Here is a 23,266-nt window from a genome sequence, read left to right as displayed (position 1 = left end):
CACTAAAGAAGAAAGGCAAGGTGATCATCACCAAGCCAGCAAAACCATCCACTACAGTTTTTACAAGGAGATCTTCAAGGAAGAAGTTTAATAAAGAAGGAGGAGACATTGTCTTTAGAAAACCTCCACCCACCTTCCAAGATAGACTAAAAGATCTAGAAGCAGGGGTAGGCATAACAAATTTCAAATCATTAAAATATGAGATTAGGACAGTAGAGGAATAGAAGCAGATTGAAGACCTAGTGTTGAATAAAATGGGTAAGTGGAAATACTCACCAAATCAGCTCACTTCTCAAGTTCCTACTGAATTATTGGAAAAGATAAAGCCAAGATGGGATTTTTCTATGCAAATTGTCAAGAAAATATATGGGAAAACCTTGAGGTAGCTATTATAGAGCATATCAAATGCTGAAGTAAAAGAGTCATTGAAGAAAAATGAAGAAAAATTGACTCTAAAGTTTAATACTTGTCTAGTTTTGATTAAGAACATTGAGCATGTTGTTAGGAATGCAACAAACACTTGGAAGAATATTTATTTGTCACATAAACCAAATGATTTTCCAGTCAATGTTAAAGATGATGATGATGAAGAAGATAAGGAGAAAGATGAAGAAGAGAATGTTGAAGAAATAACTCACTTTAACAATGAAGAAGATGAAGAGGATCAAGGACAAGAGGTTGCTAAGGAAGAAAAGCAAGATGGTGAGGAGGTTGATCTAGTCAAGATAGTTGTAGCAGTCATTGCCTCACTTTCTCACTCTCCAAGCAAGCCAGTGTCAACATCATGCATGGAGATAGCATCAGCAAGTTTGATTGTGACCACTAGTGACATCTCAAATGTCCAATCACTCTTTGCCCCTACTCAACTCAGTATTTCATTGACATAAGTGACTTCCACTTCATGTACCAAGCTACAGATTCCTCCTTCATCTATCAAGGTGAGTACTTTAGTTTTGACTTCTTCAATTTTGGGTTCTTTAGGTATTTCTATAAATATTCCTCTAGTTAGTACAATATCAGTTTTTACTACAAGCCCTAGTATCTCTACCATTGTTTCTATTCCAGATACAAAAATAATAAGTGTAAGGAGAATTGAGCCCAAGGTTCAACCGAGCACAAAATTTTGGGGGAAAGGAAAGGAGATAGAGGAAGATATTGATTTAGATGAGGAAATAGTAATCCCCAATTGAGATATTTACAAGCTTACTCCAAACCAAATGTAGACATTTGGTGAAGTCCTCCAGAAGAAGGCTAAACATAAAAAGCTAAGAGAGGAGAGCGATAAAGAGTTCAATATGATTGAAGATGCTAAGAATATTTTGGTAGAAGCCATAGGACTTGAGATTGATTCTTCTCAACCTATCTTGTATCAACTAACATAAGCAGTCCAGAAATTTAATGAAGACACTAATGGACAAGATAAGCTGGTGCAGAAGGTTGAAAAGAAGTTTGACAATAAAGTGTTGGAGCACATTGCTCAGCAGATTTCCATTCATCAAGGAGAGCTTTCTACAATTTTGGGCAATTTAGAAGCATCATGTTCAAATGTGTCATCACTTTTTGGGAAACTATGTGATGTTTCTGAGTTTACAAAGGAAATAAAGGACAATTTGTCCAAAACAGATGAAGATCTAAAGGCTAGTGCTTAGTAGTTGCAACTTGACCCTAGTTCAAGCTCTACACACTTCAAGAAAATAAGATTTTTGTCAGATATGCAAGAAAAATTTCTAAAGGAAGAAGCAAGGATCAAATCCCTATTGATTGACATACAAAACATGATCCTTCCCAACATGTATGCACTACAAAAACATATTACATATTCAAAAAATCTAATCCATGACAGTAACTTCTCTATTGTAGACCATATGATAGAATAGTCAGTAGAGGTACAAATTGCACTTCATACATGTAAGGTCCTATAGGAAAATTGGGTTAAAACCTTGGAAACCATTCTCAAGGTACATTCTGATTTATTATCTCATTTTGGTGTTTCTATGTAAATAAAATAGAATAGAGAGACACATAGTATGAAGAAAAAGACAAAAGACAGTACAGGGAAGAAATATGCTATGGGAGAGAACTTACAATAAGTAAGACATGTACAGAAAGACATGTTGTATATAGCAAGAAGATTTATAGTATACTATATATACCTTACAAAATCAATTTTGAAAAAGCCATAAAAAAAAAACAGTATACTCTGTCGAGCCAGTATCATGTGGTGATGGATATAAGTTTTGGCTAATAAGTGTTTTTGTCACTAATGCCAAAGGGGGAGATTGTTGACATATCAGTCAAGTTTGTTATTAGTGACACACACTTATTCAAATTGTATATAGCTACCGAGCTCATTATATTATTTTTAGTTATTGCCAAGCATTTTAGTTGCTACCGAGTCCTTTGGAAAAATCCCAGTGGTTACCGAGTAGATTTAGTTAATGTGAAAACCAGTAGTGTAAATTGTGCATTTTAGTTGATGCCAAGTTTATTAGTGGTTACCGAGTAGAATAGTGTTGATCGAGTTCATAGTTCATGTGATGCAAATCCAGTGTTAACCGAGTCATTTTGTGTTTCCCAAATGATTCAATTTCTACTGAGCTCAAGGTGATAGTGTTTACCAAGTAATGACATGGTAAACAAGTGATTTAGTTTAGGCCAAGTTGCACAATATCTACCAAGTAACCAATGTAGACCAAATTCAAGACTACTTAGAAGTGATCCATATGGGCCGAGAAATGACATTGGATGTCATGTATCAAAACCTCACCGAGTCAATCTTTAGAACCTGAATGTCTTCATATGGGTCGACTTTATAATATTTGTGGTAACTTGTATGATGGTCGACTTTGTAATTTTTATAAATGGATTGATATATATGTAATGCATTGTATCATATCCAATATGTGCATGTGTGTAAGTTATGAATGCAATTTGAATAGAGAAAAAGAAGAGTGAATTGTAAAGGCCATAACACCATAAGGGGCAGCAAAGATATATCTATCACAAAAAGGTGATCAGCACACAAAGGAATCTCATTCAATAAACCAAGTTCTAGATCAAATATTATCTATTGTTTCATCTTAACAAGTGGATCAGTCAAATCCTTTTACAAGGTAGACCTAACAGTCTTTTGTAAATCTCTTTACCAAGTGCATACTTAATTATATGTTTGTAAATCCTTTCACAATGTGGACCTAGCAGTCCTTTTTGCTCCTAACAAGGAAGATCATCAAAAGTGATCAATGTAAGCTTTAATAAGCTAACTTTATACTGTAGTACTAAAGTTGTGGGTATCATCCCCATCCCCATTTTACTTTCTAGTTGGAAGGTTTCTGGGTCACCAAATATTTGTGTCTTAGTGTTATGAATGCTTTCATGTTTTCAATTTCTCATGCATGTAATTAGATCAGATGTGATGAATCAAATATTGAAATTGTTAAAATATTAGAAGTTACTGATTCGCCCCTCCCCTCTCAGTAACTTAGCATAGTCTTCAATATTTCCAACAATACGAATGCCAACGATAATCCATTACATCCTTCCTTATTCATCAAGGAGGAAATGAAAAGAGGTGAGAAATAAAGGGAGAATGAAAATTAAATGCAAATCTAGCATTAAATCTCACTAAATACATGCAAAACCATCATTAAGTTGAAGTGTTTCCAATTAAATATGGTATAATGTATTTTTTTACAATGCCCAAGAATAATTTTGGCTAAAAATATGAGGAAAAAAAGCACAAGTAACCATGGCAAGCAAGGCAAAGAAAACTACAAAATTTAATTGTCACCTAAAGTCGTACTAGTTTGAGATTCAAAGGAAAATGTGTTGATAATTTTTACTGCAATGTGGATAGTAGATCCATTTTGGCTTCTAGATTTTGCAATTGTATATGATAAAAAAAAGTTGCACCTACTTCATAAGACAAAAATGAGATAAAAATCGAGAACTTTGACACTATAACATTTAAGTTAGGTTTTAAAAAATGCACTCTAGGCAATAGAGTTTCAATGCCAATAATGCATTAATTTTAGTTGAATAATCCATCCTTTTATTTCAAAACAAACCCAGCCAAGTCTTTTAGATTTGAATTTGGAAGAATTGTCTTAATTTCACACGGTTTTTTTTATTGAAAGAAGAGTTTAATATTTATTTATTTTTATATTAAAAAAATGATAATGAATCAATTTTAGTACAAAGAATAGTTGGATTGAAAAGGTCCATCCTTTTATTTCAACAGAAGTCAAGCCAAGTCATTTGTATTTGTTAGTAAGTTAGAAGATCAATAGTATTGGATTAGAGGACCACTTTATTTAATCAAGATGATGCTATCAGTAATATTGGATCACAAGAAGATTTTCCTTTTTCAATCAAGATGATGTTATTAGTAATATTGAATCAAAAGGTGAGTTTTTTAAAATTAGGATCATCCACTTATTAAAGATTTAAGTGGTCATAATATACAGTAAGATTTGAGTTTGATTTTTTTTTTATAAAATGATTGACTTCAATTAGACTAGAGATAACTTCAACAGGTCTTCTTAGGTTAATGGAATTATTGTAAGAAAATAAATAGGAAAAAATAATTAAATTAGCAATTTTGGATGGCTCAAAAAAATGCAAGAGTAGATAGAAATAGATTATAATTTCTAAAGGTAGATACAAATTAACTTATAAAATTAGAAAGATGAGTGGAACCATTAAATTTGATTTTCAAATTTTGCCTCTTATACAAAGCCTTCTCTAATGCACATAGATATTCACAAATAGAATCTTTTTAATTGATGGGTAAAACATGGTTACCAAAGGAAACGAAACTTATCCTATCTTTACCATACTGAAGATATATCTATATAACATACAAGTTTTTAAGGCTTCACTTTCAATAGATGTAAATACTTGCCTCCATAAAGATAGGCCAAAATGTATTCCTAAATTTCTTGTGATAAAATCATGTAGAAAGGATTCACACTCCAAAGAAAATAAAACTAAAATAAAATCTACCTATAAACATCATGAAAACTCTTTAAACTTTAAAAATATCAATTTAGATTTTAACGAAAAGAGAGAGGTTATAGAAACTCTTAAGAGTTACACAAAAGTGAAATGAAATACAATCTTATGTCATCTAGATAAGCACAACTTAAAAGGCTCTCTCAACTACATCCTCTTATTGGTCTTTTTAGTTTACAGAGTCTATATATAATGAAGAAAAAATCAATTTTTATAAAACATATCAAAGTCCATCAAATTTGCTACAAAAAAAATTGGCACCCAAGCATCAAAATGTTGGATTGGACAATTCTTTTGGCTCAAGTAAGCCTCACATTGATAACATGACTTGCAAAACATATTTTGGAAGCCACAAAGTGGAGTATAAAGAAGGCTTGGAATCAACATATGATTATATAAAAGTTGTGAAGACACTCTAAATTATATATTTTTAGAAACTACCCTCATGATATTCAAATTGTAAAAGCTTTGAAGACACTCTAAATTAATGGAATTATTGAATCATACTTTTGACACAACTATTCAAGAAATTTCAATTTAAAATTTAAAAATATGGATAAAAAAGGCCTTGATGCCTAAAGATCTACAAAAAAAAAAATTAAAAATCTAGAAATGTTTTGTGTTGGCATCTTTATACAGAAAATAATTGAGTTCTCAATCAAGCCATCCCAAATTCTCAATTTCAATCAATCTTTGGTGTAAGCAATCTAACATGTCTACTTCTAAAATGGTCTTCTTAATGCATAAAATGATAACTATATACATTTGAGGTAGTAACTCTCTAGAAGACTTCAATCTATGTCTATACAACAACTTTGTAAATGAACAAAAACCTTCATGCATAAATTTTTATAGAATTTTTTGTGTCCATCAGTGTGTCAAACCCTAATGTTACAAGAAAAAGTAATGCCTACAAAAGTGCTTTAGGATTTTTGTCAGTAGTTTCTAAAACCTTTCTACAAATGAATTTTTTGTATATTTTTTTAGCATTACAATCCATGAGATTTCACAGATTCTCAAAAAAAGCATGTGCCTTGTTTATGCTTCTTTATTTCATATCAAAGCCCTCTATTCCGATTGTGATCACATCTCTGTAATGACATGTAATGACCCACTCAAAAACTCAAGAGAAATAAACCTAACATGTTATAATGTTTATTGAACTTTTTTTTTTTGAAGTTTAAACAACACAAGATAGCAATAATGTGGAAGCAATACACACACACACACACACACATCAAGTACACATAAGAAATTACAAATACAATTTCCATTTCTCTTGAGTTCCCAAGCAGGGTGTTATATTATATTTTTATAAAATAAAAAATAAATATACAATTAGTATTTTCACATGCATTTGACCTCTCAAGTCATGCAACCATATTATACTTAGTTTTCTATCTTTAGTATATTTTTTTTCATATGCATTGTCAATTACTTTTAAAACTCTTTGTGAGATATAACTTTTTATATATTTATTAATACAATTGGAGTTACAAATTAATAAATATATAATTGTGATTTAGTTATATTTTAAGAAAAGTTATATTGGAGTTCACTATATAATCATCTAGTTATGAATATTTAATATTATGAGAGAAATTGTATATAATATAATTATAATTATAATTCAAGTTTGAGTTATCTTTAGTTGCATTGTAAATTAAAAGAAAAGTAAATATTAATATTGGACTTAAATAGAAGTCAAATTAATATTTTAGAAATGAAATTGATATTAATATTTAATCTAATAATATATATTTATGTTATTAATTAAATCATTCACAATTTAATATTATTTAAAATAATAACAAGATAATATTGCATGATATTTTATATGCACAAAGAGATTTGACATTCAAATACTTATTGATTTAAATAATTATATTAGCATATCAATTTATAGTAACATGTATATTCTTACTTTATTTTTAATCATATCCTTATGACTCAAACTAACCAAGACAAAATGATGGAATGAAATCGTATGGTTGAGAACTATGTGTTTTCTTAAATATTATATTGTGATGTTTATTTTTCATGATTTTTTTCTTTGTGGATTGTTTGGTTAGCCAAGTTAGGATGTGCCCCAGAGGTGTTTTTTGAGATTTCTTTTATGATTATTTGACTAGATGTTAAGATATACTTTATTATTTAAATTGAGAATTTTTTTATGAGAGTTCTTTTAATGAGCATTTATGAGAACTTGGATTTTAATAACCAATATTATTTATGGGTTTCATATTAAGGAACCAAATTCAATCAATGTTACTTTTGTGGTATGGAACACAATTATAGTTTGTGAGTTGTAGGAAGGTAGTCTAGGTGCATGTCTATAGAAGTGGCTTACAATGGGGGTCAAGGCCCAAAGTGATAGTTGGAATAACTCATTGTAAGTTGTGTAACAAGTGATAACATAGTAATTAAAATACCTTTCTTTCTCTTGTCTTGAGATAAATTAAAAATATAAGTTAGAGATTTTTCCTCATCCATGTTTGGAGTGCTTGTATAGGCTAAGGATGAGAATGGGATGATAACTTGAGAGGTATGACTAGTTTCCTCATCTTTGTACGAGAGGGTATTCTATTGTTGTATAGAGTCACTACGGGGTTGGGGTCTTGAGAGACTATCAGGGTAGCCTTAGAGTTGGCTCATGTTTGACACTCCATAGTGTGTAGCCTAAGTCTCCTTCATGTTTTTTTTTCCTAATATTTGCCTCTAGCTGTGTATTTATTGGTAGTGTACTTGTTAGATATTACTTTTGATAGTGTATTCATTGTGAGTTATCATTTATTGATTGGATGTTAGTTATCTTTGACAATTAACTTTCATTAATGAATGTCAATTATTCATTAGTGGTGTTTTCACTATTGGAGTTAGTGATTGGTGGTTTATTTTTATTGATGACAATTTTTATCTATTGGTTATTGTGCAAGTGTGACACTTGACATCGATTTGAAGGTGGTTGTAACTTTTTTATTTTGATATTTGATTTGTAGTTGGTCTCTGTTGTTGATTTTGATATGTGATGTTGATTTGGATGAGTGTCTTTTTGACTTTCGTTATCTTTTCTTTATCAATAGTTTTTGTTACCCTTGAGGTAGATTTGGCTATCGAGATTCCTTAGGATTTTTTTATGATTTGATTATTTGTGTGTGGATCGTACATTATCTCTCCTACACGGTGGGAGTGGGAGCTTGATTAGGTGACCACACAATCAAGAGGTAGTGTCTTCTTACCATTTGGGTCCCCCTCGGATTGACAAATGTTGGATGCTCATTGATACAGTTGTACCATTATCATTCTTATTCTTATCTTGGAGAACTCTTTTTTTTGATGTACCTATGTATCATATGTTATGAGATCCTATGAGATATTGAATTGTATGTTGATGTACTTGTATCTATTTTCACATACCCTATGACATGTGTAGTGGATGTTAGTCATTAGATGTGCTTTAATGTTATTAGTTGTACTTACACATTTTCTTATGTGATAATGTATATGTTATTTCTTTATGATCATGAGACTTTGTACTCGAGACTTAAACTAATTAATACAAACTTCTTAATATGACTTAATGCGAAGGAACCCTTGAGGAATGGAAAATGCATTTGTAATTTCTCATGTGTACTTGATGTGTATGTATATATTGCCTCGACATTATTGATATCTTGTGTTGTTTAAACTTCAAAAAAAATAGTTCAGTAAACATTATTACACGTTAGGTTTATTTCTCTTGGGTTCCCAAGTAGGACATTACATGACACCCCTCCAATGATTCAAACACCTTTCTTAAGCTTTTCTACTTACAATCGCATGCCCTCTAGGACATTTGTTTTACTGTAGCTAAGATAACCTAAAAAAAATATTAAAAGATGTTCAAACTTTATGAATGAAAAAATAAGCCTTAAAAAATAAAATAGGTAATAATTGTAAATTTTGGATCTAGTTCCAGTGGAAAGGAGAGTGTGCATGTAACAACAGAAATTAGGGTGCTTAAAAATGTACGGAATGAAAATTGTTGTGGTTTCACAATGCACACCCCATTTCTCTTAGAAATGGGGACCCCCTAATTTAATTTTTAGCTTTCCACATCCCTGGTCTGAGGTCTAAGTCTTTTTTTAGGGTTTTATCTAGTGTTTTTACCTAATTTGGGTCTCTACCTAAAAACCTAGTTGTTAGGAACTAGAGATTTTGAGGAGAAAAATCAATTTTTATATAATAAAGGGCACACTAGTGCACCCCTCAAGATGTGCTAGTGCGCTTGTAACTTGAGGAAGAGCACATCCCTTTGGAAGTGCACACCTGTAGTGTGCACAAGTGTGCACCTCCAAGAGGTGCACTCAATCCCTATTCTATAAAGCCCAGGACCCCACCCCCTTTCCTCACCTCTCATTTCTTCTCTGAGTCTACAACGAGCGCACCTCCAAAGGTGTGCTATCACTCCATCACCTCCACACACAACATAAACATGTTAAAACACATCTAAGATAAAGGTGCACGCCTTTTGCACCTCCCAAGGTGTCTAAGGTGTGCACCTTTTTCTGCAAAAATAATAAAAAAACTTAAACAAAAATTAAAGCCTACACTAAAAAACCATCACCTAGTGAAAGGTTCACAAGTGTGAACCTATCCAAGGTGTGCACATGTGCACCTTTTAAAAGGAAAGATTCCTAAACAAGCATGGAAAAGGGTGCACACCTAGCACACCCCACAAGGTGCGCTAAGTGCACACCCCTTTCAAAACCTTCAAAATCCTTAGCATGTTATAAGGGTGTGCACCTAACACACCCCACAAGGTGCACTAGGTGCACACCCTTAGTATTAAGAGTTTTGTTGTAGGAAGGTGCACCTAGCACACCTCCAAGGTGCACAAGGTGCACCATTTTTTGTCTTCCAGAGGGTTTTGTAGGTTTTAGGTTTTTTTGTTACTATTTTTTAGGATTAGGTTTTCTAGGTTATTTTTTTAGTAATTAGGGTTTATGTAAGTTGATTTTTTTCACCTCTGAACTAATGGATGTTGGTTTTGGGCAGATTAAATGGCTTCATCCTCGTCTTCCCTTGCTGCAAAGATGGCTCCAAAACAAGTGGTCTTCAAATTTCAAGGTGTTCTAGCAAAATCATGCTTCCTAGATGAATATTCATAAATCCAAGATACTGAACTTGGCCATATCAACTAGAATGTGTTCCTAGTTTTATACAACAAACCAACCAAGAGGTCTCCAATGGTATCTTCACTTATCAGACCAGGGCTAGTTAATGCAGCATCACACCCAATATCAATACAATCTTCAGAATTGATCATGGCATTAGTAGAGTACTATGTTTCAAAGGAAAGGGTTGTGAAAAGTATAACTAAAGAGATCGTCCTAGATCTGAGACCTAAGAATATAGAGAAGGTATTCCATCTTTCAAGAGTAGATCACTATATCAAGTTAACATATCATCAAGTAGAAAGGTGGTATAGAAAGCACGGAGAGGAAGCATCAAAAATCATCCAATCTTCATATCTCAATGAAAAGAAGGCAAAGTAGACATGACAAGAGGCTATATGAAAGACAATATAGGACATTCTATAGTGCTCCTAAGTAGAGTTATGGGATTACCGGAAGCCCAAAACCTAAACATATGGATGGTACATTTCATTAAGACCATCAGAATAGTGGAGATGTCAACTAATTGGGCTTCAATTCTTAGTGATAATTTAGATGAGCAACTAGTGGTGGTCAAGAACAATCCAAAGTTCTATATGACATCTTATTTGGTGTACTTGTTAGCTACAAGAGCAACAGATTATCCAGGATTGTTCAAAAGGGGCAACTTACAAGATGCAAATACATTGCCTTATGTAGTATACCCATAGTTGGTAAGGAAAAAGCTTTCAGACCATAGTAAGGAGTACAGAATAGTGAATGATGCCTTCATTTTTGCAATCATCTAATTAATTGAGGGAGATTATGTAAAAAGGATGTCAGATGAGGCAGCGAAAAAGATTACATAAATTGGCATCTATTACATCTAATTTAAAACATTCACCTATTTGAGGGTAATAGGTACAACTATTAATCCAAAGAAGCTCCCTAGGTATCCATGTGAAAGACTTATATTGTTGGAGATTGCATGACAACTCTTGTCTACATATGAAAGAGTAAGGAAGCAACATAAGAAGACCTAGGTATGGCCCATCACTATAGGTCTATTTAGTGTTGCCCGAAAATAGGATATTGTGACTTTTGAGTCTAAGTGGGATCAGTATCCCTTGGAGTAATATAACTCTCCTAGTCCCTATTTTGATAACATTGGCAGAGTTTAGTACTTGGCAGGAAAACAATTCCAATATGAAGATGCTATAGAGGATCATTGGATGGATGTATTGGATGACTACAAAATCTGAATAAGGGATTATTATATGATGATTCTCTATTTGGTAGGCAGTGCCTTGAAAATAAAGGTCCATTTAAAGATAGTACAACAAGACACTGAATAGGTCCTAGATCCATTGTACAATAGAGATAAGATATCTAATTGACCTATTATGAATGTAGAAATCGATAAAGAGGAGAACACAAATATTAATCATAAGGCAAGGCATCTCATCCAATTAACCAAGGATTGGATCAAGAGACCATTCAAGATAGATCCAATTCCGCAAACTGTAGTTTTCCAATCTATAGCCCACCCAGTGAAAGGTAGAGGAGCCAAGGTGACAGTGCCAAAATTCACAACTCAATCTCCAATAAGGCTAGAAACAATGCATCAACTTGACAAAGAAGTATGATAATTCAAGGTGCAAAAGGGTAAAGGAAAGAGGAAAATAACTTCCCCCCAATAAGTCAAGCCTAGAGAAGAGGCAACTCAAGCATCATAACACTAAGGGGTAGACAATGTACAAGAGGTAGAAAATGTAGAAGCTATCTAGACTCAGGATAATCTACTAGTGCCACTATCAGAACAAGGGCAAGGAGCTGAAGCAAAAACATAGGAAGTGTCTCAGTCTGCACAAGAGGAAGAAGCATCCCCATCAGTTCCCAAGAGAAGAAAGATGAAAAATCCAGTTTAAAGGAGACAAAATGTGATAAGAAAGGTTATTCCTTTTCCATTAGTTCTAGAAGTTATTCTAGGAGAGGGAGAAGAGGATGATAAAGATGAAGAAGATAACCTTCCCTTGAGTCAAAGGACTCGTTTGCTAGGGCTACAGAGGTAGAATAGAGAAGAAGCTCCACTATAACACCACCATCCATTCCTACACAACCTATTCAAGCTACGACTTAGAAGGATGAATTACAACAATGGATTGATGATCAAGAGGATGAAGGACTAATGTCTTTCAGATGTTAGATTTTGATCTCATGCCTATAGGCACTAAGTTGGTAGGCGACAAGATAAGGGATACTTTGACAAATCAACCTCCACAAGAGGATTGGAGTCAATTTCAACCTCAATCACAAGGACCTTAAAGTGCTCCACCATCACCAAGCCAAGCTTTATCATGCTTGGATAAAGGTTCAACTAATCCTCTCCCTTCAGGTAATGAAGAATAGGTGCAAGATGAACAGGAAGAAGAGCAACAACAAATACCCACCAATGAAGTGTCAGAGGAGGGACAAATATATGAGGAACCTCAATAGACTTCCCAAGATATAGAGGTGAGGATTGTGGACTTGACAGATATAGAGATATCCGATGTGGATCTCTCACAAAAGGAGAAGACTCCGGACAGGAGTGATAAGGGAAAAAGCATAGCAGTACAAGCTCCTTCTTCATCTAAGGATAAATCTCCAATAGAAGATGCTCTAAGATGGTTGAGAAAAGAGGTTATGATTAGGCACAAAAGGTATTTGTATTCTATTGATGAAGCAAGGATGGGAGAATTAATTGAAGCTCTCAAGAAGCCTGATCCACCCATAGGTGATGCAAGAACATTGGCCTTTGTCATGAGTGATCAAAATAAGGACTTGTTTTCCCATGTTTCTATCCCTCCGTTGCATACTGATATTAGGGATTTGACTTCAAAAGATTATCAAATTAGGGAGGTCGTGCTTGGAAATGAATCAAAGAAGTGTTTAGGCACATAGAATAGGATGACACTGAATTGTTAAATCTTTGGAAGCTGAATGAAATCCTAAGAGGATATCTGAATGAAGTAGTTAGTCTCTTGGATCCTAAAAATCCCGAGGAGACTCTAAATGTAGCACTTGATAAAAGGGTTAAGGAGATTGCACAATTAGATCCATTTTTGAAGACTTGTTAGCAATGATGGGAAAGTTTTGAAGAGAAAGGTGTACAGATCATACAAGGAAACCTTAAATTACTGCATCACATGCAAAAGAATGCAGATAAGTTGGTTGCTATATTGAACTAGGATTTTAGGTTAATGGATGAAGAATATGCCTAGGGTAATGATCTACAAGTGTTATAGTTAACAAAGGGTCAGAGGTATTGGATATTAATAGATGTATATACTAAAAATGAGTTAGATAAGATAGATGATTGGATAGAGAAAATTGTGGATGGAAATAAAGTAATGAAAACATTACACACAGATATTCATAAGCTCAAGGATCAAACCCAAGAGCAAATTTTTGAGGCAAAGAAACATTACAGTGATGCTTGCTTAGACATTTTTAAAGATGAATCAAGGGATAAATTAATGATTGTACAAGCAGTTGCTAAAAAATTTCAGAAGACTTTTGAAGAAGCTTCCACTAATGAGGATATCAGATAGGCATTTAAGACTGAAGAGGCATTGCTAGATTTGGATGTGAAATTAGGAGATTTTGCAGAGACTCGCATAGAGGTGGACAATTATAGGCAAAAAGTAAAGGACAAATATGAAGCTTTAGATTTGTTAGATGCAACCCAAGTCATGGAGATTATAGAGAAATTCAAGAGAAAATACCCAGACATAGCTCTGGTATGAAGGGGAACAAAACCCAGAAGCTAGAATTTTAGTTTTGACACTTGGTAAAATTTTGCATTTTTTAGTGCAAGCTTTTGAGGTGCACTAGGTGCACTTCTTCCGAGGTGCGCTTCTTTCCAAGTGCACCAACTTTTTTTGAATAATTTAGAGGTGCATCAACAATTAACTGCCAATTCCAAATTTAGAGCTTTCCATACACCAAAAATGCATTCTAATGGCAGTTGAACTCCTACAAACATCCAGTGAAGGTTGAGCTTCTATTTTTGGCATCTCCAGAGACTCTTGCATCATCTAATGGCTTTCTTCTTCTTATTTTATTATGCTTTCTTTCTTTTAAGATATTTAAAGGCTCATGCATCCATTAAATGATATAAATAAGGATGGAGTCTTACTTAGCACCAATTAGAGAGTTAGTTTGTACATAAATAGATTTGTTTTATTAGTTTAGAAGCATATGTTTGCATAAAGAGATCTCTCACTCTCAACACAAATTAAGGAGAATATTTCTTATAAATTTAGGAATGTAATATGTATTCTAGGCTATTATTTTGATATAATAATTGATTTTGGTGCTCTCATTCAGAATGTAGTTATTCTTGCCTAAGTGTGTTATATTTTGTGAATATATGTTCATGAAGTGTAATGGAGCCAATAGTTTTGTTGCATTATTTTGATTGAGTGATCTTTTGATTTTGGTTTTTGCTACGATTTTTATAAATTCCACTAATGTACTTAGTTCGAGAAGAGATCACCTCATTGTTCCTACACAGCTTTTTGTCTCACATGAGCCCACTTTTTGTGGCCTTGCAAATCTAATAAAAACTGAAACATCTTATGTTTACTAAATTCCCATTGACGATTGCATTAGTGGAATTAAGAAAGCATTGCTCCTATTTTCATTGGTTACCTACCGATCTTTTCGACAGCTTAACTTGCAGATGTGTTATTTTTGTGGCTTATGTCTGTTAGGGATTTACTTTTCAAGTCATTTTCTTAAACTTCTTGTCACCCTATCTTTGTTATTTTCTTTTACAAACACTTGGTTAATTTAGGAATTCATATAGTTGCATAGTTAGATTGCATTCATTATTAAAAAAAAATACAAAAATATATTTATTTTTGTGTGGCTACTTTTTTTGAGATAGTAAGCATATTCAACATCTTATCCACAATTGGTCAGAACTAGAAAAGGCATTCCTATGAACAAATACATTTATTTTCTACTAAATGGATTCTAGTAGGTCACAAGATCACCCATAACCTTGGAGTTGATCCCAGATCAACTTTTCAAGAGAGGAGTTCGAAAGGATTCCTGTCATTAAGCATCGCGCAAAATGATAGCTCAACAAAAATGAAAGAAGTGGCATATTATAGAAATGACAAGTCAAGTTGAGAGACTGTATTGATCTATACTAAAGCAATATACAAAATTTGGCCAACTGTCAACAATTCCATCCTCCAATGGAATGAATCACCATCAACATAGAAAGTTTTGAATGCAAAAGGAAAAAGAGGTGATAAAATGAAATAGATTGGCATATCAGAAGACTTAATATAGAATGTCATGTCATAATCTACAACTCAAAAAGCCCAAGACCTCTACTTACTACCCTATCTTGGGTTATCATGCATTTTGTTCCTTGGAAATATGTGAACAACTCTGCCACATCCTGCCAAAACTAACTAAAATAAATTTTAATTTACAACAATTAACATTTTAGTAATTTTTATATAAACATGAAATTAAAATATAAAAAAAGGGATAGTTGAGTATTTATTAGTTGTAATGAATTTGGTTGATCATTATATAAAAAATTATTAAGGTTGTATGTGATAATACCAAGCCCAACAACTTCACTTTGATATTTGCTCCTTTTTCTTAGAAATCTATGAAGGCTCTAATGTCCCCAGAAGAAATGTGACACCTTACATTTTAAATAGGCAATGGCTGAATATTGATCATGTTTTTCTAAAAAGAATTAAAAAATAAACATAAAAAATGAAAAAGAGGAAAATAGTATTAGCTATAGATCATATATTAATCATAGTTTTAGTCTAAGACTTGTGCATAAGTTCTCTAAAATCACAGGAATTAAGAAATGCTAGATATTCTTCACAGGTGGAAAACAAAAACTCTTATTATTATTTCATGCCAAATAATAAGAAATGAAATAGAAGATAAAATGAAAAATTTGACACTTATAAATGCAGTTTTTTTGGAAAAAAATCACAACCTACTATATTGCTAAATCATTCTGTAAATCAAATTTAAATTTGAAAGTCCTCTGATGTTTCTATATCTTGCAATCCCAAAAAGCTTGGCTTACAATAGAGAAACTAAGAAAATACACACACACCTTTATAATGCAAGGACATTATTTACATACTACTTCACTTCAAATATTGTTGCTAGTACACAAAATTGGTTTGATTTCATAGTAATTATGACAGTCCTTATCTCACCACTCAACAAATGTTTTTGTTGAATGAGCACATACACATAATGTTAGTGAAAAAATAGAAAACACATAGAAAAATAGAGCCCTTTGATTTTGTTTTCTTTAAAAGATCTTCATGATATGCTACACTATTGTGATGTGGACCCTAATCAAGCTCATAGGTTTATACGATATGGTTTCTCCCCAAATTATTTCTATAGGGTCAAGAGGCAATACCTCTTGCGGGGTATTGGGGCAACATCCCCACAGGGGGTTTCGGGGGCAGGGCCCTCGAAGCCAAAAAAGACCTTATATTGTAAAAGTTTTCGGCTCCTTTTTTTTTTGGACGACTTATTCTAGCCCTAACTTTGTAGGTGAAAAAAGCTTTTGTATAAAATGTCTCAGGGTTAGGGATTTCATAATGTATGGTGACATTATAGCTTCTTGAGGTAGTGTTGAGCTGTAAGGGAATGCAAATTGTAATCACTGGATAATAATAATATTGGACTTATTGTTGGTGGACATAGCTCAGGGATTGGGTGAACCATGTTAAATCATTGTGTCTTATGTTCTCTTTTATGCAATCTATTTTTTTTATATTGGTTATATTTGCATGTAACTATTATTTATATATGTGGTTAATCCTAACAAGTGGTATATGAGCCAAGTTGTCGTCATTTTTTTTAGCTATTCAGAAGGTCTCAAGGTTGAGTGGGAATCTCACAATTGAGTGGGAGCGATGGCAGACGAAGGTAAGCTAAAAGTTGAGAACTTTAAGGGGCAAAACTTTTAGTTATCAAAAATGCAAATGGAGGACTATTTTTATCAATAGGATTTATGGAAGCCATTGGAAGGAAAAGCTACGAAACATGGAATTATGATAGATGAGAACTGGGAGACTCTAGACAAAAAGGCACTTGGAAATATTCAATTATGCCTAGCACCATCGGTGACATTTAACATTACAAAAGAAAATACTATAGAAGAATTGATGCAAACCCTAGAAAAGTTGTATGAAAAGCCCTCCACTTCAAATATGGTATATCTTATAAAGAATTTATGAATATGAAGATGGAAGAAGGTGGATCTATTGCAGATCATTTAAATGAGTTTAATATTGTTACTAGTCAGTTATTTTCTATGAATATCAATTTTGATGAAGAAATTAGGGCTCTCTTGATTTTGTGTTCTTTGCCTAAAAGCTAGAATAACTTGGTAATGGTTGTGAGTAATTATATTTCTAGTTCTAATACCCTAAAATTTGATTATGTGATTGGTGTTATTCTAAGTGAGGAAACTTGTAGGAAAACCTCAAGTCGATCTGCATCGGAAAGTGCTTTGAATGCATAAAGTAGAGGTAGAATGATTGAGATGAAACAATTTTGGAAATAATGGGAAATCAAGAGGAAAGTTAAAGGGAAAGAGGTCTCAATCCAGAGGACTAAGAGATTGCTAGTACTGTGGAAAACCAGGGCATAAAAAGAAAGATTGCTAGACTCAAAAGAATAATGAAGGAGATAAACCAGAAGGGAACAAGGAGGAAAATGTGGTAAGTAAGAAATCTAAAGAGGATGCTTTACATTTTTCTTTAGAAAGTATTGATGATTCTTAGGTTTTAGATTCTAGGGCTTCATTTCATGCTACACCTCATAGAGGTTATTTTATTGATTATGCCCAAGGGGATTTTGGGCTTGTCTATTTGGGAGATAATGAACCCTATTAGCTTATTGGAAAGGGAAAAGTTATGATTTAGTTGCAGAATGGGAATCATTGGCTACTAAAAGAAGTAAGACATGTTCCAAAGCTAAGTAGGAGTTTAATTTCAATAGGGCAACTCGGTGGTAATGGTTGCATAGTTACTTTTAATAATAAAAATTTGAAGCTTTCAAAAGGTTCCCTTGTAGTAGCAAAAGGTGTGAAAGTAGGCAACTTATATCTTTGTGCATGTCATATTGTTCCTTCTACTTTGATTGTTTCAGAGAAAAATGAATGTTCTAGAACAACTGTTGTGATTGAGCAAGGAGAACAAACAGTTGTCGTAGATTCTGATACAACACCATGGCACAATAGACTTGGGCACATGAAGGAGAAATGTATGAAATTACTTCATTCAAAGAAAGTTTTAACAAGTCTGGAATGTGTCAATATGGATTTCTATGAAAGTTGTGTGTATGGAAAATAAAAGAAAGTGAGTTTTATGAAGAGTGGGAAGAAAAAGAAAAAAGAGAAATTAGAGCTTGTGCATACAGTTGTATGAGGAACAATTGAATATCTTCCCTAGGTGGCTCTTATTATTATGTTACATTTATTGATGACACAACTAGAAAAGTATAGGTTTATTTCATTAGACAAAATTGTGACATGTATTTCAAACTTTTAAGAAATAGAAATGCTTGGTTGAAAATGAGATTGGTAAAATATTAAAATGTCTTAGATCTGATGGTGGTGGTGAGCATTGTAGCAATAAATTTGAAGATTATTGTTTCACTAATGATATTCGTAGATAGAAAAATGTTCCAAGGACTCCATAGGAAAATGGAGTGGTTGAACACATGAACAAGACAATAATGGAGTTTGCAAGGAGTGTGAGGTTGCATGATGATCTTCTCTTAAACATGTGGGTGGAGGCTAACAATACTATTTTATATTAGATTAATAAAGGTCCCTCTACTCGTTTGGGTTGTGGTATTCCAAAGGAAGCATCGACTAGTAAGAAGGTGAGTTATTATTTTCTTAGAACCTTCAATTGTGAAGCATCTGCACATATAGATTTTGAAAATAGAACCAAGCTATAAGCTAAGTCAAAGAAATGTGTATTTGTTGAATATGGCATTAATGAATTTGGTTATAGGCTTCAGGATTTTGGAAATCATAAAATTGTAAGAAGCAATGATGTCATATTTAATGAGAAAGTATTGTACAAAGATTTATTGCAACAACACAAGAAGAAAGAAAATGATTATGTAGTGTTTGATGATACTCTAAACCATGATGTTCTAGCCATGCCCCATGCTCTACAACAATTGCACAAACAAATACCACACACCCTAGTGAATATTAGACAATTAACAAGGCTAACTAGACCTCCAGAAAGATTTTCTCCCTCTTTGTACTCTATTTTACTAACAAATACTAGTGAATTTGAATGTTATGATGAAGCTATGTAGGTGGATATAGGGATTTAGTGGGAGTCTACAATGAAAGAAGAAATGGACCCCTTTTCTAAAAAATTAGACTTGGGATTTATGCAAGTTGCCTGCAGGTAAAATGGCTTTACAGAATAAATGAGTTTACAGGTTGAAAGAAGAGGATAGAGGTAAGTAAAGATTTAAAGTCAGGTTATTTGTAAAGGGATTTGAATAGAAAAAGGGTGTTGGTTTTGATGAAATATTTTCTCTTGTTATTAAAATGACTTCTATTTGTATTATTTTAAGTATTGTGGTTACTAAATATTTCCATTTGGAGAAGCTTGATGTTAAAACAACATTTCTTCATGGTGATTTGGATGAAGAGATATATACATATATACATATACATATATGTATATATATATGTATATACATATACATATATGTATATATATATGTATATATATATATATGTATATGTATATATGTATATATATATATGTATATATGTATATATATATGTATATATGTATATATGTACATATCTATGTATATATGTACATATCTATGTATATATGTACATATCTATGTATATATATACATATCTATGTATATATATATATATATATATATATATATATATATATATATATAGCACAACCATAAGGATTTGAGGTTAAAGGTAAGGAGAACATAGTGTGCAAATTGCATAAAAGTTTATATGGCTTGAAGCAAGAACCTCGACAATGGTATCTGAAATTTGATAGTTTTATGCATGAGCATAGATACAGTAGGTGTCATTCAGATCATTATGTTTATTTTAAGAGGTTGGATGATAACAACTACATTATTTTATGTTTATATGTTGATGATATGCTTGTAGCTAGGTCTAACATAGATCACATTAAGGGGCTCAAACAATAGTTAGTACATTCATTTGGTATGAAGGATTTGGGGGCAACAAAACAAATCCTTAGTATGACAATTTTTAGAGATAGGAAGAACAAAAAATTGACATTATCTCAAGCTAATTATATTGAGAAGGTGTTGCAATGTTTCTCTATGGAGAATGCTAAAGCTATCAGCACACTTGATTATTTGGAGTTGACTAAGGAGATGTGTCCAAAGACAGAAGAAGAGGAGGCTAAGATGTCCAAAGTACCATATGCTTCAACTGTAGGAAGCTTGATGTATGCTATGGTATGTACTAGGCCAAACATTGCCCATGTAGTGGAAGTTGTTAGCAAGTATATGAGTCATTTAGGGCTTGAGCATTGGAATGCAGCTAAATGGATTCTTAGATAGTTGAGAGGAACATCCAGTAGGTGTATACATTTTGGGAGCTCTACTACTGATTTACAAGGATATGTTGACTCAGATTTAGCAGGGGATATTAATACCAAGAAAGTATTGTAGGTTATGTATTTACTGTTGGTTGGACAACAGTGAGTTGGATTTTTTGTTTGTAGAAGGTTAATGCTTTATCCACTAGAGAGGAAGAGTATGTTGCTGCTACAGAGGCAGCCAAGGAGATGATATGGCTTCAACTCTTCATGGAAGAATTGGGATACCCACATAGGGATTATTATGTGTTCACAGATAGACAGAGTGTCATTTATCTTGTGAGAATTATGCTTTACATTCAAAGCCAAAACACATACAATTGCGGTACTATTTCATTTAGTCAGCTTTGGATGATGGATAGTTAAAGATGGAGAAGATACATATAGATGATAATCCAATAGATATATTTACAAAATCAGTCACAAGGGAGAAGTTGAACTCCTCTTCAACTTTGATTGGTCTTCTAGACTGAACAAGATAAAAGAACAATAGAGTCTAGGGTGGTTTGATATTCTAGTGGGAGCTATAAGTTTAGCAGCACTATGATCAGACTCCAAATGGGAGGTTATTATTGTGGAGTTTGATCAATCTCCAAGTGGGAGATTGTTCAAGTGTGGATCCTAATTAGACTCGAAGGTTTATACAACATAGTTTATTCCCAAAATATTTCTATGGGGGTTTGAGGGAAACGCCTTAGGTGAGCTCCCTATCATAGTACAGGGTGGGGTTGAGGGGCAACACCCCTATAGGGGTAGCACCCTTGAAGCAAAAAGTGACCTTATATTATAAAAGGCATTGGCTACTATTTTTATATTAGATGACTTAATCTAGCCCTAATTTTTTAAGTGGCAAGAGCTTGTATAAAATGGCTTAGGGTTAGGGATTTCATAATGTATGGTGATATTGTAGCATCTTGCAGTGGTATTGAGATGTAGGGGATTGTGGATTGTAATCACTAGATAATAATAATATTGGACTTGCTCTTGGTGGATGTAGCCCAGGGATTGTGTGAACCATGTTAAATCTTTGTGTCTTATGTTCTCTTCTGTGCAATTGATTAATTTCTGATATTGGTTATATTTGCATGTACCTATTATTTTTGTTGATGGTTAATCCTAACAAGTTGTTCGTGGATGTAGCCTAAGGATTGGGTGAACCATGTTAAATCTTTGTGTCTTGCGTTCTCTTCTATGGGATCTATTATTTTTTGATATTGGTTATATTTGCATGTAACTGTTATCTTTTCCTTGGTTAATCCTAACATACACAACACCAAAGCCTAAACTATCATGGAAATCTGTCCTAAGGCCAATGCATCCAATTGAACTTTTATCTATATACCATAATCTGTTGATAAAGCTTCACCCTTCCCTTCTTCTATAACAACTACCAGGAAGATGTTTGTTTAAATTTTTAGAAATATAACATTTACAGATGGAATGCAATAGTGCAAAATACCAAACTTCATATATAAGTAATTAGAAAGGTGTATATAAAAGGAGAGAAGACTTCAGGCAATTATTTGTATTGGTTCCAAATAAGAGAAAGTCCCAAATCATAGGAAAAGATACAAATACACAAGTTGACATTGTCGAATCAAATGGAAAGCCCTACCACAAAACACTATAACCAAAATGCATGAAATTTCCATATCGAAACCAAAATACACAAATAAATTAGTCTAATTTCTAATTGCGGAGTTGTGTCTTAGTCGAAGACTAGTCTTTGATCTCAACTCCCCACTTTACTATTATGAAAGACAAACTAAAAGCTTCTTCACCTAATAGTTAGATAAGTTTTCTTTTTGAAGATAGTGACTATAAAACCTTGCCATGTCTCTTTTACATGCAGATTTGTGTGTGCATACTATTCTCCTACTTGTAGCCTTTGCTCAGTCACCACTTCCCATTATTCTATGACAAAACAATGTCTCAAGAAATGTGGTTTCTCTTGCATTGGAAATATAATTTTTTTGTTGGGAGTCCTACAACTGCTTCTGTAGTCCAATAGGAGAAGGGAAAAAAATCTTTCAATTAATATCCCTATTAAAAAATATGCAAGTTGGCTGCTAGAAATAGTAAGTAGGAAATAAAAGCTCAATAAAAAGTTATTTCTAATTGGTAGTTGTTAGAAAGTTTAATTGTGCGCCATGCTTCATGCCTTAGCAATAGTTTTTTGCCATGGCACAAACTTAAAAAATAGTTTCAAAAATCAAACAAAGAGCATTTGTCATAGTACGACTTCACATGTTTAGAATGATTTTCCCATTAAAAAAAAATTATTTGTGCATCAATATCAATACTCATAAAAGAAAGGAGCCTAGATTTTAATGTTTTTCCCTAACTTGTGCATCTCCTTCTCAAGAACCCTTGGGCACATGTATGCTTTTTCCAACTGTCTCTCGTACAATTTTTTAAGAC

The sequence above is a fragment of the Cupressus sempervirens genome, chromosome 11 (genome assembly GCF_028749045.1).
Source record: "Cupressus sempervirens isolate cs-2001-9-10 chromosome 11, ASM2874904v1, whole genome shotgun sequence".
In the NCBI taxonomy this organism is placed as follows: domain Eukaryota; kingdom Viridiplantae; phylum Streptophyta; class Pinopsida; order Cupressales; family Cupressaceae; genus Cupressus; species Cupressus sempervirens.
The sequence above is the reverse complement of the archived record's forward strand: the minus strand, read 5'-3'. Positions refer to the sequence as shown.